This window comes from Mus musculus, chromosome 9 (assembly GCF_000001635.26).
Source record: "Mus musculus strain C57BL/6J chromosome 9, GRCm38.p6 C57BL/6J".
Taxonomy (NCBI): Eukaryota; Metazoa; Chordata; class Mammalia; order Rodentia; family Muridae; genus Mus; species Mus musculus.
The window spans coordinates 116,238,668-116,243,898 of NC_000075.6; the positions used below are offsets into that span (position 1 = coordinate 116,238,668).

At 46.9% G+C, this 5,231-nt stretch overlaps 1 annotated feature.

Annotated features, from left to right (window-relative positions):
* Positions 3,398-4,557: an enhancer, noted in NCBI's record as "Hh enhancer approximately 67 kb upstream of Tgfbr2". NCBI's record gives its function as "Hedgehog-responsive enhancer" and the evidence as "EXISTENCE:reporter gene assay evidence [ECO:0000049][PMID:26912062]".

Genomic DNA, 5,231 nt, shown 5'->3' on the forward strand with positions numbered 1-5,231 from the left:
CAAGAGTGCTTCATTTCCACATGGGGTTGCTATTACTTTGCCTCCTTCATATAACTTTTAATTCAGTGACCAATGGAAATCTACAGGCCCACCAAGGCGCCATCATAGACACCAGGCCAGTGAGTAAAGCCAGTCTCACTGCCCCGCTCCGTCTCACTTTTTATTTTTAAGACAAGGACCTGTTACTTAGTCCAGGCTAGCCTTGATTCAATTTACCATCTTCCTGACTTTGCCTCCCAGTGCTGGTGGGGTTAAAGGCGTGCGCCACCAAGGCTGGCTCATGTTTGTGGACACTTTACTTCTTCTTCTTTTTTTTTCTTTTTTTTTTTTGAGACAGGGTTTCTCTGTGTAGCCTTGGCTGTCCTGGAACTCACTCTGTAGACCAGGCTGGCCTCAAACTCAGAAATCCACCTATCTCTGCCTCTCAAGTGCTGGGATTAAAGGCATGTGCCACTACTGCCCAGATGTTTCTATTATTTTTAATAGCTTGCAAATAGTTAGGTCTCATTTAACGAAAACTTAAAAAATTTGTTTGTGTTGTTTTTTCCCTTCATCTTCTTCCTCATCTCCCCTCTTCCCCTGTAGTTCTCTTCACATCATGTGACCTTTTGTCCTGCCCCACCCCTTTATCCACACCTCGGTCCCCTGGTCTCCTCTAAGCCTAGTTTTGTTGCTTCAATTCCACACCATAGAACTTGATCCTCATGCTTTAGAGAAGTTCCAAATTATCAAGCACACACTTGAGCAGACCAAGCACACACTTAAGATACCAATGAGTTAGAAAGACAGGGAGTTTAACCTGAAAAATGAGTGATTTTTTTAAAGCCCCAACATGGTTATTTTAAAAACAAAACAAAACAAACAAACAAACAAAACAACATCAAAAACAGGCAGGTGTGACAGGCACGCACACACCTTTAACCCTAGCACTCAGGAGGCAGAGACAGGAGGATTTCTGTGAGTTCCAGGATAGTTTGTTCTATGTAGAAAATTTCACGGCAGCCAGGGCTACAAGGTGAACCCTGTTTCAGAAACAAACAAGCAAATAAGAAGCAAAAGAACAGTCTAGGTTTTCTTGCACTTGTTTGATGTTGTGGCATTATTTTACTTTCTGGAGCTCCATGGAACAGGGGCTAGAAGGGATGGCATGGGCTTGGCAGTATCCTGGTCCATTGGGGTAACATGGGCTGTTAAGCATGAAGTTCCCAAAGATTGGTCATGAGAAAATAATCTGGGGAGATTGGTAACTGGGGCTGTGTAGACTTCTGGGACAAGATTAAAATGTCACTCGGTCCAGCTTCACCGGCCTCTGTAATGTGGACCGCAGCATCTTCAGATTCCAACGTGGCAATGTTATTTGAGGAAGAATAGTCTCAGTCTCCAGAGGTCCAGCAGGAAGCAGGTGGCACATTGCAGGAAAATATTTCAGGACAATTCTCGGACAGGACTATGGAGGGAACTGAGAGTGAATCCATCCCTTTGGCTTGAGGGAAGCCAGCAGGGCATAGGGCGGCAAGACCAGTGCAGCCAGGAAACCCTGAGAACCAGAGGGCAACAGAAAAAGAGCAAGGGGTGGGAGAGGAGGCAGGTCCTCTGAGACCCCTTCCTGTAGTTTTGTAAGAGAAGGGAACTGTGACCTTGGGGTGGGGTGGGATACCCAAACTGCGTTAATCCCCGGCAGGGGGTGGAGGTTTTCTTATGCTCCACTTTTTGCCTGTGGGTATTTTTCTTGCTTGCTTTTGTTTTTAATTGAAAACCGATTATTCCTGTATTCTGATTATGGTTCCCTCCTCTGACTTCCCAGTCCCTCCTCTCTGTCCTCTCTTTCCCATCCTGCTTGTTTTTTGTTTGTTTGTTTGTTTGTTTTTTGTTTTTTCTTTGTTTTTGACTCAGGCTCTGGTATAGCTTGGCTGGCTTTGGACTTCATTTTGTTTTGTTTTGTTTTGTTTTGTTTTGTTTTGTTTTGTTGGTTCTTTTGCTATGTTTGTTTGTTTCTTGTTTTGAAGTCAAGGATGGCTTTGTAACTTCGGATCCTCCTGCCTCTGCATGCCTAGTGCGAGGATTTCGAGCCTGTAGCCCCACACTTCAGGTATGCAGGCCCAGGATTGAACCACAGGATCCTACACACTAGACAGGCACAGAGCTGCATCCCCTGGCCTGGCCCAGGTCTGTGTGAGAGGTCTCCGACTGCTGAAGCTGAGTAGGTTCAGTACACACGTCATAGACTGCGAATCCTGTTCTTTACTGAAAACCATTGTCATGTCTTGCTCTACCCAGAAACAAATTTCACCACCTCGAGAAGCATAATCTAGAGATGCTCACATTTGTCTTTCCTCTGTCATCAGTAAATATGAATAACTTCCAGTCTTAGGTTTTCCATAGACAGGAAGACAGACTCCTACACACACACACACACACACACACACACACACACACACACACACAAGTTCATATGCATACATACACAAATATGCACCCACACACAGACTTACACATACAGAGACACACACACTCTGTCTCTCTCTCTGTCTCTCTCTCTGTCTCTCTCTCACATACACACACACACACACACACACACACACACAAATACTGCTAGTCTTCATTTCATTACCAGCTCTTTCCAAAAAAGGAAATAATACATTCTTCAGCCCCTGACTATTTAAAGTAGAAGTCATTGTCATATTTTATTGGATGACAATAGATGTTCAAACACTGACACCAACACTGTTAGTTACTGCACATGGTTCTTTGTATGTCTCTTTCCCTCCCAAAGCGTGGACCACACCCCCTGAGCCAATCCCTTCTGGCTGCTGTTTATGAGAAAGGACGTAGCTTCAGAATGACGACTTTCATTTTTGGAATCGCTGATACAAGCCAGGTTCCTTACCACAGCGATCTTGCAATGCGTGGACTTTCTCTGTTTATACAAGCTCGGGAAGTGAATGGCCTGCACGGCACAGTCGGTGCGAGATCTGTGAAGGTGGCATTTAAACCTGATGACATCCCATTACCCACATTGCCACATTAGCAGTGTGCAGAAAGGGCCATTCCAGTTCCTCTCTGTGTCTTCTGAGGTGTGAGGAGCTGGTAGCTCCAAGGTCACCACCCTCAATTCTAAACGATTCATTGGCGAGTCTTCCTATCAGAAGGGCTATTGCGAAGGGCACAGGCAAGAGTCTGGCTCCCGAGGAGAGTGTAGTCTCGTGTGGCCAAGGATGATCTTGAACTGCTCTTCCTGCTTCTACCCACCTGAGTGCTGGGATTACAGTGTAGGGCGATGGAATACAGGCTCCATACACACTAGCCTTGCGGTATGACACACACCCCTGGTGCACACACAGTGTGGCTAGGTACGATGAAGCTCTCAGACATAGGTTTTAGCTTGCTGCAGCTACTTGGCAATGCTTTGACATGAGACTCTTGGTAGGAATGTTAAGGACAGCCTCTTGGTGCCATTCTCCTGCTTTGCCTGTGGTTAGGAATGTGGTTGGTCTCAAATCCTGAGAATTAGACTATTTCACAAAGCTCCTTGGAAATGAAGGGGAGTCAGGTGGAGGTAGAATGTGAAGGCTGCTAGACGTTCCCAGAACCTTCCCAGAAAGAGCTCATGCCTTCGGAATGTGCAGCTGATGAAGGTCAGAGGGAACAGTTCACAGACACCAGAGGGCTGTAGCCTCACCCCTGTCTCTGTATGTTTCTTTCCACAGCTGTCTCATATACCACTGCTCACAGCTCAGACTTGATCTCCAGACACACCCATCTGGAGTAGGTGGGTAAGTGGGTCAGCTTGACCCAGAAGTGGCTAGTTTATGTCCTTACTCCCTGGCTGGCTAGTTTTCAGTTTTTGTCAACTTGACACAAATCTAGACTTATCTGGGAAGAGGAAACTTCACTTGAGGAGCGACCTCCATCAGGCTGCAGGCAAGCCTTGTGGGTTGTTTTCTTGATTAATGGTGGATGTGGGAGGGCCCAGCCCACTGTGGGTGGGGCCACTCTGAGTGGGTGGTCCTGGGTGGTATAAGAAAGCAGGATGAACAAACCATGAGGACCAAACCACACCCCTCCATGGCTTTTCCTTCAGTTTCTGCCTTGAGTTTGTGCTCTGACAACCCTTCTTGATGGACAATGGGCATAAGGCAAAAAAGAAATACTCCCCTTCTCTAAGCTGTTTTCAGCCATTGTGCTTACTGCAGCAATAAGAACCTAACTAGGACACTCCCTCCATCCCCACCTGGAGCATCCTTAGAGTAATGATTGACCAGTGTAGGTCTTGAATTGAAAAGTCTTGCTTCAATCACCTTACTGCAGGTCAGACTTGGATGTATGATTGCCTTTCTAAGTCTCTGAGCTGTCTTGTACATCCTAGGCCTGTCTGCCTAGGGACAGTGCCACCCACAGTGGGCTGGGATTTCCTACATCAATTAGCAATCAGGCCAATCCCCCACAAACATGCCCACAGGCCAGTCTGATCTAGGTATCTCCTCAGTTGCAGCTTCCTTCTCAGATGACCCTTGGTCATATCAAGTTGAAAATTAGCCCTGGCTAGGACACGTATGTGTATAAAGACGCCCATCTCAGACTCTACCTTGAAGGAGCCCAACCAGAAACAGGACTAATTTTCCCCTCCTGCCATGTGAGTCCCGGGGATTGGAATCATGTTCTTAGACTTTGCCTTAGCAGCTTGTGCTTCTGCCTGCTGAGCCATCTTCCCACTCCCCGACCCCACCCGAAGACTTTAGCATCTCTAGTCATCCTCTCAGTATTCCCTCAGTATCTTACATTGTCCTAAGTTCAGAAGGAACAGCTAGAATAGGCAGCCTCTAAAGCTTGGCCCTCCTGGAGCAGGTGATACAGTACAGGAGACCGAGAAGTCAAAGCCCAAAGCCTTTGAGGTGAGATCAAAGGGTCAGAGAGTTTTGGGAGGAAACCGAGGCTCCTCAGGAATGGAGTCTTTCAGCCTGCGTGGTGGTGAAAACAAAGAGACTTCTCTAGAACTCCACAAAGAAGCCAGAACTTGAAGGTCATTGGGAGAAGATGGAGGAAAGATGGGGTGGGAGACAGAAGGGTAAAGAGAGGAAAGGAGACAGAGAAGTGTGTGTGTGTGTAGGGGGGTGACTTTTGCACCAGGAATAAATAATGCCTATTCGAGACTGGGACTCACCAGAGAGCAGCAGGGGATTTCTCCCAAAGCCACAGGAAGTCAAGAACTAGCTGAGTGCAGAGGCAGGGGA